Source organism: Salmo salar, chromosome ssa11 (genome assembly GCF_905237065.1).
Source record: "Salmo salar chromosome ssa11, Ssal_v3.1, whole genome shotgun sequence".
NCBI classification, from domain to species: domain Eukaryota; kingdom Metazoa; phylum Chordata; class Actinopteri; order Salmoniformes; family Salmonidae; genus Salmo; species Salmo salar.
Window position 1 is genome coordinate 7804846 of NC_059452.1, and position 13378 is coordinate 7818223.

Below are 13378 nucleotides of genomic sequence, written 5' to 3' on the forward strand. Positions count from 1 at the left end.
GTACATACCCCAACCAGAATCCATAGATTACAGTTAACATCCGCACTGATCTAAAGGCTAGAGCTGCTGCTTTCAAGGAGCGGGGCACTAATCCGGATGCTTATAAGACATCCCACTACGCCTGCCGATGAACCATCAAACAGGCAAAGCGTCAATACAGCACTAAGATTGAATCCTAGTACACCGGCTGTGACGCTTGTATGATGTGGCAGGGCTTGCAAACTATCACGGATTACAAAGGGAAACCCAGCCGCGAGCTGCCCAATGACGCGAGCCTGCCAGATAAGCTAAATTCCTTGTTTAACACAATCTTCAAGCTGAAACTAGTAAGAGAGATAAGCGACAATTTGAGACAATTTAGTTGTGTTTCTATGCTTGCTTCGAAGCATGCAACAGTTCACCATGCGTGAGAGCACCAGCCAGTCCAGACGACTGTGTGACCATAGCCGATGTGAGTAAGACCTTAAAACAGGTTAACATTCACAATCCCACAGGGCCAGAAGGATTACCAGGACACGTACTCAGCGCATGCACTGACCAGCTGGCAATTTTCAACCTCTCCCTGACCCAATCTGTAATACCTACATGTTTCAAGCAGACCACCATAATCCCTTTGTACAAGAACTCCAAGGTAACCTGTCTAAATGACAATTGCCCCGTAGCACTCACATCTGTAGCCATGAAATGACTTGAAAAGGCTGGTCATGGCTCACATCAACACCATTATCCAAGACACCCTTGACCCATTCCAATTCGCATACCGCCCCAACAGATCCACAGCACATGACTCCAACTCCATCATTTAGTTTGCAGACGACACAACAGTGGTAGGCCTGATCACCGACTACGATGAGACAGCCTATAGGGAAAAGGTCAGAGACATGGCAGTGTGGTGTGGGGACAACAACCTCTCCCTCAACAAGAGAAAGGAGCTGATTGTGGACTACAGGAAAAGGAGGACCGAGCACTCCCCCATTCACATCGACAGGGCTGTAGTGAAGCGGGTCGAGAGCTTCGAGTTCCTCGGTGTCCACATCACTAAGTATCTATCATGGTCCAAACAAACCAACACAGTCGTGAAGAAGGCATGACAACGCCTCTTCCCCCTCAGTAGGCTGAAAATAATTGGTATGGGCCCTCAGATCCTTAAAAAGTTCTACAGCTGCCCCATTGAGAGCCTCTTAACTGGCTGCATCACCACTTGGTATGGTAATTGCTTGGCATCTGACCGTAAGGTGCTACAGAGGGTAGTGCGGACTGCCCAGTACATCATTGGAGCCATTCAGGACCTCTATACCAGGCGATGTCAGAAGAAGGCCCTAAAAATTGACTCCGGCCACCCAAGTCATAGACTGTTCTCTCTGGAACCAACAGAACCCTGAACAACTTCTACTTCCAAGTCATAAGACTGCTAAAAAGTTAGTCCGGGTAGCTATCTGGTTAACTATTTAACAACCTACATTGACCCTTTTTGTGCTAGCTTTTTGACTCATCACATATGCTGCTGCTACTGTTTATTATCTGTCACTTTATTCCTAGTTATATGTACATATCTACCTCAATTACCTCGTACCCCTGCACATCGACTCGGTACTGGTACCCGTTGTATATAGCCAAGTTATCGCTACTCATTGTGAATCTATTATTCATTGTATTATTGTGTGTTTTACTTTCTATTGTTTCTCTATTGTATTTCTCTCTGCATTGTTGGGAAGGGCCTGTAGGGAAGCATTTCACTGTTCGTCCACACCTGTTGTTTACGAAGCATGCGACAAATACAATTTGATTCATTTGATTTGATCAGACGGACTGTCAGAGAGACAGAGACTGGCCCTAACACACACGCCATTACAAATTAGGGACAAATTTGTGGGACAGACAAGACATCTTAGGTGCTTAATTCCTATAATTGAACATTATGGAGAGAAAAAAAAATCTGAGATAGCCGATGTAAAAGTTCAATGAAGTGGAAGGTTTGTGTGTGGGCTTTTCTCTTGCCACATCACAGCGTCAATAACAAATGGTAACAAACCTTTCCCATGTGTCCTGCTGGATCAGAGGAACTATCAGAGAGACAGAGACTGGCCCTAAAACACACAAACACACAGACTGGCTCTGTTGGTTGGACACAGGTCATAAACATAACCTTGTTGAACTGTCACACCAAGCGTTGCTTTCCCTCCGGATCAATTATTCTCTGCTGTATCAGCCATCTGTAATTCTGTGGCCATTTAGACATGACGACGGGAAAGCTTTCTAAATGAACCAGAGCCATGAAATGTCTGGAATGACAGTTTGTCCCAAGGAGATAAAACTAAAGAAGCTTTGGGGGAATGGTGGGAAGCGATGTGGTGATCAACAGGATTTGGTGGGCATGTGTGCGTGAGTATTTGCATGGAGGAAGCTATACAATTAGCAGTACACTGACGTCAGTTTCACTGGTGTCTAAATGAAACACAGCCCTTTTAAGTGTTTCTAAAATCCTCTATGGGAAAAATGAATGGTGGAGAAACGATTGGAAACATTTTCTTCTTTGACCGCTACAGTTGAAGTCGGATGTTTACATACACCTGAGCCAAATACATTTAGACTCAGTTTTTCACAATTCCTGACATTTAATCCTAGTAGAAATTCCCTGTTTTAGGTCAGTTAGGATCACCACTTTATTTTAAGAATGTGAAATGTCAGAATAATAGTTGAGAGAATTATTTATTTCAGCTTTTATTTCTTTCATCACATTCCCAGTGGGTCAGAAGTTTACATACACTCAATTAGTATTTGGTAGCATTGCCTTTAAATTGATTAACTTGGGTCAAACGTTTCGGGTAGCCTTCCACAAGCTTCCCACAATAAGTTGGGTGAATTTTGGCCCATTCCTCCCGACATAGCTGGTGTAACTGAGTCAGGTTTGTAGGCCTCCTTGCTCGCACACACTTTTTCAGTTCTGCCCACAAATGTTCTATAGGCTTGAGGTCAGGGCTTCGTGATGCCACTCCAGTACCTTGACTTGGTTGTCCTTAAGCCATTTTGCCACAACTTTGGAAGTATGCTTGGGGTCATTGTCCATTTGGAAGACCCATTTGCAACCAAGCTTTAACTTCCTGACTGATGTCTTGAGATGTTGCTTCAATATATCCACATAATTTTCCATCCTCATGATGCCATCTATTTTGTGAAGTGCACCAGTCCCTCCTGCAGCAAAGCACCCCCACAACATGATGCTGCCACCCTCGTGCTTCGCGGTTGGGATGGTGTTCTTCGGCTTGTAAGCCTCCCCTTTTTCCTACAAACATAACGATGGTCGTTATGGCCAAACAGTTCTATTTTTGTTTCATCAGACCAGTGGACATTTCTCCAAAAAGTATGATCTTTCTCCCCATGTGCAGTTGCAAATCGTAGTCAGGCTTTTTTATGGCGGTTTTGGAGCAGTGGCTTCTTCCTTGCTGAGCGGCCTTTCAGGTTATGTCGATATAGGACTCGTTTTACTGTGGATATAGATACTTTTGCACCTGTTTCCTCCAGCATCTTCACAAGGTCCTTTGCTGTTGTTCTGGGATTGATTTGCACTTTTCGCACCAAAGTACGTTCATCTCTAGGAGACAGAACGCTTCTCCTTCCTGAGCGGTATGCTGCGTGGTCCCATGGTGTTTATACTTGCGTACTATTGTTTGTACAGATGAACGTGGTACCTTCAGCCGTTTGGAAATTGCTCCCAAGGATGAACCAGACTTGTGGTCTACAATTTATTTTTTCTGAGGTCTAGGCTGATTTCTTTTGATTTTCCCATGATGTCAAGCATAGAGGCACTGAGTTTGAAGGTAGGCCTTGAAATACATCCACAGGTACACCTCCAATTGACTCAAATGATGTCAATTAGCCTATCAGACTCTTCTAAAGCCATGACATCATTTTACGGAATTTTCAAGCTGTTTAAAGGCACAGTCAACTTAGTGTATGTAAACTTCTGACCCACAGGAATTGTGATAGAGTGAATTATAAGCGAAATAATCTGTCTGTAAGCAATTGTTGTAAAAAGTACTTGTGTCATGCACAAAGTAGATGTCCTAACCGACTTGCCAAAACAATAGTTTGTTAACAATACATTTGTGGAGTGGTTGAAAACGAGTTTTAATGACTCCAACCTAAGTGTATGTAAACTTCTGACTTCAACTGTAGGTTTTATGTGCATTATGACTTATACTGTCGTACTGTGTTAATCTCTTCTAAACTCGCTACACAGAGAGCAATCCCAGCCGTTGAGCTGAGCCTAACTGCGTATCCAGGTGACGGCGTGACGTTTTGATAACCATACAAATCTCTCTAGGACAAGGTGAAATTTATCAATATGTTACCCTGTATTTACCCCCCAAAATGAAACGTGAATTTTCTGCTAATGTGGCTATCATAAAGAACTACAAATGCCATGATGATCTGGACAAGACTGACAAATCGAGGCAAAGGTAAGAAACTCTGGATGAACTATCTAATGCTGCCTTGTGATCATTGACAAGATCCTCCCGTGTAGTTCTGGGCTGATTCCTCACCGTTCTCATGATCATTGCAACTCTACGAGGTGAGATCTTGCATGGAGCCCCAGGCCGAGGGATATTGACAGTTCTTTTGTGTTTCTTCCATTTGCGAATAATCGCACCAAATGTTGTCACCTTCTCACCAAGCTGCTTGGCAATGGTCTTGTAGCCCATTCCAGCCTTGTGTAGGTCTACAATCTTGTCCCTGACATCCTTGGAGAGCTCTTTGGTCTTGGCCATGGTGGAGAGTTTGGAATCTGATTGATTGATTGCTTCTGTGGACAGGTGTCTCTTTTACAGGTAACAAGCTGCGGTTAGGAGCACTCCCTTTAAGAGTGTGCTCCTAATCTCAGCTCGTTACCCGTATAAAAGACACCTGGGAGCCAGAAATCTTTCTGATTGAGAGGGGGTCAAATACTTATTTCCCTCATTAAAATGCAAATCAATTTATAACATTTTTGACATGTGTTTTTCTGGATATTTTTGTTGTTATTCTGTCTCTCACTGTTCAAATAAACCTACAATTAAAATTATAGACGGATCCTTTGGCCAGTGGATAAATGTACAAAATCAGCAGGGGATCAAATACTTTTTTCCCCCACTGTATCTGTAAATTGACAATTCTGTGAACTGTCTTATGCAAGTTTTAAATTGACACAATACCTGTTACCAAAGGTGTCTGGTAGAGATGCCGTGCATGAGCTTGCAGGGATTTGTAGTCTTGCATGATGTCTACTTTGATGGTAATTAGCATTTTCGAATCTCAGAGTAAATAGAACCGAATATATTGTTAAAAGTCACCTTGTCTGAGAGAGTTTTACATGGTTAAGCCTACACGAAACACAGCCCTTATTTTGTGTTACTATAATTCCCTATGGGAAAAATGAATCTGGAAAAATTTCCCTGTTTGACTGCCAATGGACCAAACAAATTGGATCCTTTTCTATAGCTCAATTTGGCGGTAGGTTGTCAAGGAGGATGGTCACCTGTGTTTGTGAGCAGATGATCAATAGTTCAAACCTGGTATGAACAGGGACAGTTTTAGGAAGCTATACTGCTAGTGTAAATGACGTCACTCTGCTTGCTTAGCGAGTACCACTTCCTCCCGTTTCGGGCCCATACCTGTCGCGAACTCGGGACCTCTACCTTGCTAGTGACCACCCTCGTCAAGAGTCAGCCAATCTTTTGGCAAAGCTAGCTAATGATTCAACGCAAGCGGGACACTTCAGGCTGAGGAGTAAGTTTCACATATCTCTATGTGCTACATTCACCTCTCAGACTTACTGAACAGTGTTGAGCTGAGTTCAACTGTCATGGCACCACTGTTAAGGACATCACGCTGCTTGCTTAGCGAGTACCACTTCCTCCCAATTCGGCCCATACACGGCACAAACTTGGAACCTCTGCCTTGCTAGCACACGTGACCACCCTCCTCAAGCTTCTTAGCTGATCGCACCACTTCAAAAGCTAGCTAATGAGGCAAAGCCCTTCAGCCCTTCAGGCTGAGGAGTAAGTTTTACATATCCCCATGTACTACATTAGCGGCACACTGACTTTGGTTTCATGTGTGTGCAAGCGTGCAGGAGCTTTATCTCTTCATCCTGTCTTCACAGAAATGGAAAGCAGACACAAACACAATCACTTCTACATGTCACCTTTTTCATTTTGTGATGGGAGACCAGTTCGTTTTACCTACACTTTCTCCAAGGATATCCTTGCGGGAGAATCTTCTTGAAAACACATATTTTGAGTTCCACTTATTTATTTGTATTTTTTAACTCTTATTTTACCAGGTAAGTTGACTGAGAACACATTCTCATTTACAGCAACGACCTGGGGAATAGTTACAAGGGGGAGTAGATGGGATGCATGAGCCAATTGGAAGCTGGGGATGATTAGGAGGCCACGTTAACACCCCTCTTGCGATAAGAGCCATGGGCTCTTTAGTGACCACAGAGTCAGGACACACGTTTAACATCCCATCTGAAAGACGGCATCCTACACAGGGCAATGTCCCCAATCACATTAGGATCTCTCCTTAGATGAGAGGAAAGAGTGCCTTCTACTGGCCCTACAACACCACTTCCAGCAGCATCTGGTCTCCCATCCAGGGACTGATCAAGACCAACCCAGCTTAGCTTCAGTGGGATTCAGCTTCAGTGGGATGCAGGGTGGTATGCTGCTGTCTAAGGCCATCAAAGGCCGCCAGCGAATGCTATGACAAATCGAAAAGTTAACGTTGACCTCCCAGCTGAGAGAAGGATTCAACATTCCCCTTCTGCAGTTTAGAGCCTCTCCATTCTGCATTGTGGAGTGTCTGAGTAGCCTCTCTCCTCTCCTTTATGTCCCCCTTGACCTGAAGTTTCTTATCAGGCCTTTCAGACCAGAGGTCACATACCGACGGAAGCCCCTTCCCCCTCTCTCCTCCTCCCTCCACCCAATTGCCTATTGTCCAAGTACAAGGGGGCTCCAAGAGGATTCCTTTTGGTTAAATATAAGTAGTTTTAACATCGCCCTTTTTAGATAACACCTCATGCACCTAAATGTGTGAGTGAGAATAAGAGGAAAATACAATATGATGCATTTAGAAGTTTCTTCAAAATCACAGCACTGTCAAGTCCATGGCATCCCATTAAATAGCACACACTTGTGAGTTATTTTGGGGCATGCATGACTGAGCCCTCTTCCACCTTTCCTCTCTCATCAGGCATTGATTGACTTAGCTCTTCTGACATTACCGTTCCTGGGCCGCCGGAGGTCTGGCTTAACCCCACATCCTGGTGTCTGATCGGCCGATGGACCAGGCACAATACATGAAAGTCCCTTGGTACTGGGCTGGCCTTCTGGTCTCCTAAGCGGCATCAATGCTACCTCATTGAACAAAAGCTAGATGACTCAACAGAATAAGGGGAGATGGGGGGATGGGGAAATGGAGGAATGATTTTAGAGGGGGGACAGGAGGATAAGGTCACATAGGTCCTGTGAGAGCAGAGGTCAGAGGTCAGGTTAGCTCACCTTGTGCCTATTAGAAAGCTCTAAGTGTTCTAATGGGATCAATTACACTCCACATAGGTTTTAACCAGCAGTACAGACCAATGGCTTTGACCAACTGTGGTCTAGAATCGAGGACTAGACATGAGGTGTCTTACGATTGACCGTGTAAAGTCAGTCGACCACATTACGACCATCCGTCTGACCAAAGGCCCTGACCGCATTCCAGGCTGTGAGGGATTGGGGTAGTGGTTATAGAGATCCTCTTAAATTGCTAGAGGAATTATGTCATCTACCCTCAAAGTTCCAGAATTGGGTGAAAATGCCAGCCATATTGGTCAGGGAGAAATCCAAACCAGTCTATGGATTGAATGGCAGTAGAGGTATAATCCTGGTTTTACTTATGCAGCAAAATAAAAGTAAGGCATATGATATATCAGATGTTTAATCAAATGATTGGCAACCTAAAATATTGTCATATAATTAGAAATACAGTTTCTATGGGTTTTATACACATTTTCTGTATAAATAGCCTCAAAAATATATGTAAACAGACCATAAATGTCAAAATTGTGTTTTCTTGGAAAGCTGTAAGTGCTATTATATGATACAATATCAGTAGGCTACTTGTTGCATTTACAACTTGTCTAAGTCCTATCGTCAACTGATCTCAACCAGTGTATGGCTGTGTATTGACTTTTGCATTGAATTGTTTGAATGGAATGGAATATTGGCCTATTAACAGTTAATAAAAACATATATGGAATCATCTCTCTAAAACTGTCTGGCTAGCTAGCTAACCAGACAGTTTTATTAACTATCTAACCAGACAGTTTATTTTCCACTATCTTATTCCAGCACTGGCAAACCATGGTTGACCAACTCCCTGACCAAAATGGCTGACCTTTATCCCATCATAAGAAGGTTGATGTCCATTCTAGTATTTGATTCCTAATTCAATGGTAGTGGTCATTATGCATCACAGCATCACTAGGAGGAAATGGAGCAGTTAAAGTGGAACTGACAGCCTATTAGCAACATTAAATCCTATTAAAATCTATTGATATACACCCCTAGGAAGAATATAATGCCTTTTTAAAAATAATAATCTGATAAGTGAACTTGGTCATTTTTATACTTTCACTGAATGTTTGGGAATGCCATAGAGTAAGGCACTTCTATAGCAATATAGAGTGGGAAAGTGGCCATTCGTTTGGACAATTAATAGACACTGCAGGAAATAAAATTGAATAAAACACGTGCCTGCCATCATTCACTTTGAACTGGACTGTGTGTTTACAGGCAACAGCAACTTTAGATCATTATGTTATAATACACCTGAAAGAATTTCTGCAAATACTGCATGTAAACACCACGGAGTCCTCTTACGTTTAAGAACATTACGGTCCTATTGATCAAACAACCATGAACAGGTAGGCTATCTCTCCCAGTTGCCTATGCACATCAACAACGAAAAGATCAGCAATAATATTAGCCAGAGCCAGATAAGCTCAAATCTAAATAAACCCTCTCAAACTTTTTCAGCTTGTAGTTGGCCGTCAAAATTGCTCTGATAAACGATGGGGAATAGTAGCCTGCTCGCCCTTCTGCAGCTTGCCTGCCAATGCATGCTTGTCCCAATCCACGTTTTAACAACTGAATGGGAACTTGCCCTGCCAATTTTGATCGATGCCAAATACATTTGATTGGCAACTAAGAGATATGCTAACTGTGGATATGTTATTCAAGTTCAGCATAGCTAGCTAGCGAAGTGATTTACATTTCTTGCTGGCTAACCAAATGAGACCTGCATCTCTAGATGTAGCCCCCGAAAAACGATATGGGGGGAAAGTTGGCCACTCACCCACTTGTCCAATGACATGACATCCCCCCAGCAGCTAGCTAGCTAGATAATATTAGGCTCTGTGTTTTTAGCTTGCTAAATAAATATAGTAGCTACATATAAGCTAGCCTATTAGCCACGTTAGGATTTACTTGTGTTCATTGCCTTTGCTAGTTTGATTGTATTGACATTCCCAGCCTTAGTTACATTCTTTAGGTTTTGTACACAATATTGACGACTCTAGGGGTTAACCATTTCAGCTACAAACATTAAAACAACATTAAGATGTTCTAACCTTTTCAAAACCATAAATACTTTAAAACAAGCTAGCAAGCACACCACATTTTATTTTTGAAATGTACTTTTCTAGTTCACCAATACATGTTTTGGTAGTCCAACAACTATTGCTATCAGGTTGTAAATCACAGCTGGCCTGGTACATTGTTTCCTGCCTCAAGCCATTCGGGATGCACTGTTTCAGTTTCAATTTCTCAATATTTTGGACAAAAATTGAAGACTGTAAAGAGGATGTAAAGAACGGTAGAATTTAACATTTCTACCACTGTGCAGGGGTTGGAACCAGTTCAGTGAACAGAACCAGAACCAAGAACAAAGGTGATCTATACTGTTTTGGAACAGAACCATTATTTTAAAAGCATTGGAACCGGTTAATAACGTAATTTTACGTTCAAGGTATTTTTGCCAGTCCACAAAAACACGCAACAAATGTTTATGCAAAGCCCTCACTGTAAAGTAGATACTTATTCCAGTGTCTGCCTACCCAGTGTGTGTGTGTGTGTAGGTTACCTGCCCCTCCCCTCCCCCCAGAGCATGCATAGTCTACTGTGGCTACTGACATTACATGCGTGATTCAGAAATTAGGGAGAGAGAAAAAAAATTATCTTAGAAAACAGTGGATAGTTAAGGATACTATAGGTATCATGTTTCATTGGATTCATTAACTACAAAAAGGTAAGGTGTGTTTTTATTTTAATTCCGGTGCAGCACTGCACACACAAGCTTGTTAGCTAGGTAGCTTGTTAGCTAGCTCTGGTCTAGCTCTCAAAAACTCTAGGTGGTATTATGTGTATTGTAATGTAACTGAGAGTCAAGCCAACTTTCTGAAGTTCAAAGACATTCAAAGTTCCTTCATAGAAGCCGCTCCTCCGTAGGTATAATTCTGTGGGCCTAATTCAGATAATGCATGTCATAACAACAAGACGTCCAGCGCTCTCCTCACCCTCCAACGCATGTACATAGCTTGCCCACTCCATAGCAAGCTGCTCTATCCATTGGTGAAGTAATTTAATGTACAAAAAAAATCAAAAAGGAACTGAAAGGAACCATATAAACTGGTACCTTTTGGGGTTCGAACCGGTTCAGAACTGTATTTTGCTGGTCTGAACAGTGGAACGTAACGTAAACAAAAGATGCTTCTGTTCAGAACGAAACAATTGGAAAATTATTTTGGTTCCAACCTCTGCCACTGTATTCTTATTTTTGGCATTGAATCCATGAAGTTTTATGCTAATGTGTGCTAATTACCACTGTTTATAGTTTATAAATGTTTTTCAGAATGTGAAGTTAGGATAGGCTGAACATGAGGAATTTGGTTTGGTATCTCTAGCTTGAATGGTTAAAGAGTTACTGTTGTTGAGTTATATTGTGCAAATGTAGCTAATACAATTGTTAATAGTGTATAAAGGATTTTAGAGAATTTGAAGTTAGGATAGCCCAAACATTTTAATGTTGGTCTTGTAGCTTAATTAACCAAGGAGCAGGACCATTTTGAATAGCTACCCCTGTATTCCTGGGGTTCTCATTCAAACCCATGTTCATTTATACAAATGTAAAATGGTTATAGTTCCAAAAGTATGCATAGTATCAAATATCCTTTGACAAGCCACATAAGTTGGACCAGTCTGAACATCTCAGTGTTGGTTTGGTGTTGATAGCTTAGACGGTGTAGGAAGAGATACAGTAGATCGAGATTATTATATATATTCCATTCAAGTCTATGGGTCTGTTTTTGCCATTGAAATACATTGGGAGCTCATTTAAATATTGTTTGAGTTCCAAAAGTATAAATGCTATCAAAAATATTTTTTCAAGCAATCCGAGTTTGGGGCAGTCTTGACATTTGGAAGTTGGTTTCGTGTTAACAGCTCAAATCCTTTAAGCTCTAGAGCGGGTGGAATAAATGGAATAAGAATATTTATAATAATAAGACAGTAAGAAATCTAAAGTTGTGCTTTGCTTTGCAAGCACACCTAATTATCTATATTAATCATCCATTGAACTGCATCCATCTACTCTGCCAACAATGCCTTACTCTACATCATGGAATTTTGACTCAAATATAACCTATTTTTAAAACCTCTTGGGAATTTGATACTTTGACTGATATTATGATTTTCTGTTTGTTTCGTATCTGGAAAGCTGTCAGTTTCCCTTCAATAGTCCACATCCTGGTCTGAGTGACCCTCACCGTGTACTGGTCATGAACATGCTGTATCAATAGCTAGTCACACGAGTGAAGTCTATACTTTCAGAATAAATGTTGATTATATAATGGGTCCATGTGCTGTATATCTGTCACATTTGCACCTGTTCCCACATTCACATCTGCTATTTTCAGAGAAGTATAAAAGAAAGCTAAAAACATTCAATTGTCTTTACCTACACCTTTCATAGACATATTTACCTTTTTTTAAACCTTTTTCTGTATTCCCTTCTTCAAATTAACAGGTAGGCCTAAAGCGTTGCACTGGTACATAAAATTACCAAAGGGAAAAAAGTCCTATAATCTTTGGAGCAGAAGTATCTTGTTCACAAAGGGCCTGATTCAGACTTGAGATAAGTAGACTTAACATAGACTTAAGTCAATAAAACATGGACTTAAGGGCTATTCAATATGTATCACAGAAGTTCAGCTTTACCGCGTGATTGAAATTTAAAGGCAACGCTACCACATTAGTGGAGACTGCATTCACAGTAAACGTTGCATATGTTGGCTCAATCGGAAATTACCTTCACATTTCTATTGCACAATCGAATAGAGCCCTAAGTCAACATTTTGTGACTTAAGTCCATTGTTAAGTCAACTTATCTCAAGTCTGAATTGGGCACAAACTGATATCTCATGCTAGTCCATGTCAAATAATTTAACTACATGGGAGTAAAGTAATTTACTTCTGCTTTAAAGAGCCACTGAACACGCCGATTGGCACATCTGTTTTTCTGTTGCTCATTCGAAAAATGAGATTTCAGTCTTGGTGTGTTCCCTGACCGATTCCGCGTTTGGTTATGATGTTTGTCCCCAATGAGACACTGTAGATGCGGAAGGCTATTTCACTTCCTCAAAATCCCCACAATGAATCTTAGATAACTAAAGAAATCTGTAACAAAATGTTACCGTTTTGCCGAGGGTATTTGAGTTGCGCAATTTTACATCTAACTAAGGTATTTCGCAAGTAAAAAAATGTCAGACATGATGCCTTATATAAACAGTCTGTCTACTGGATAGAGAGCAATCACTGCAGCTGTTCACCCCATGTTATTGGCCAAATGGACATCGTCAAATCAAAACCAAACTTTAATTTACCCGTTGTGACGCGTGGATGTTCCAAACTCCGTTTTAGATGAGACTGACTTTATGATCAAAATTATCCTATTTACACTTTGTAGTTAATTTTGACACTAGATTAACTGTTTCTGACTTATATCGATGCCACATAGGCCATTTTCAAATGGATTTGTTGCTTTTTAAAGGCAGTCGCTCTTCAACTCTTTGTTTTTGCCGAACATAGTACCAGATAAGAGAAAAAAAGTTAAATGTCAAGTTGTTTTGTTGTTGCTCCTCGATTAACCATGAGGGCCTGAGTACAAGAACCGTGTCCCTCTACACAGAGCTGCTTTTACAGGGGTTAGGCTTGGAGACCCCCACACACACACACATGCACAAATACACACACACACACACAGCTGAAAAACGACCACCGGTTTACCGCTCTTA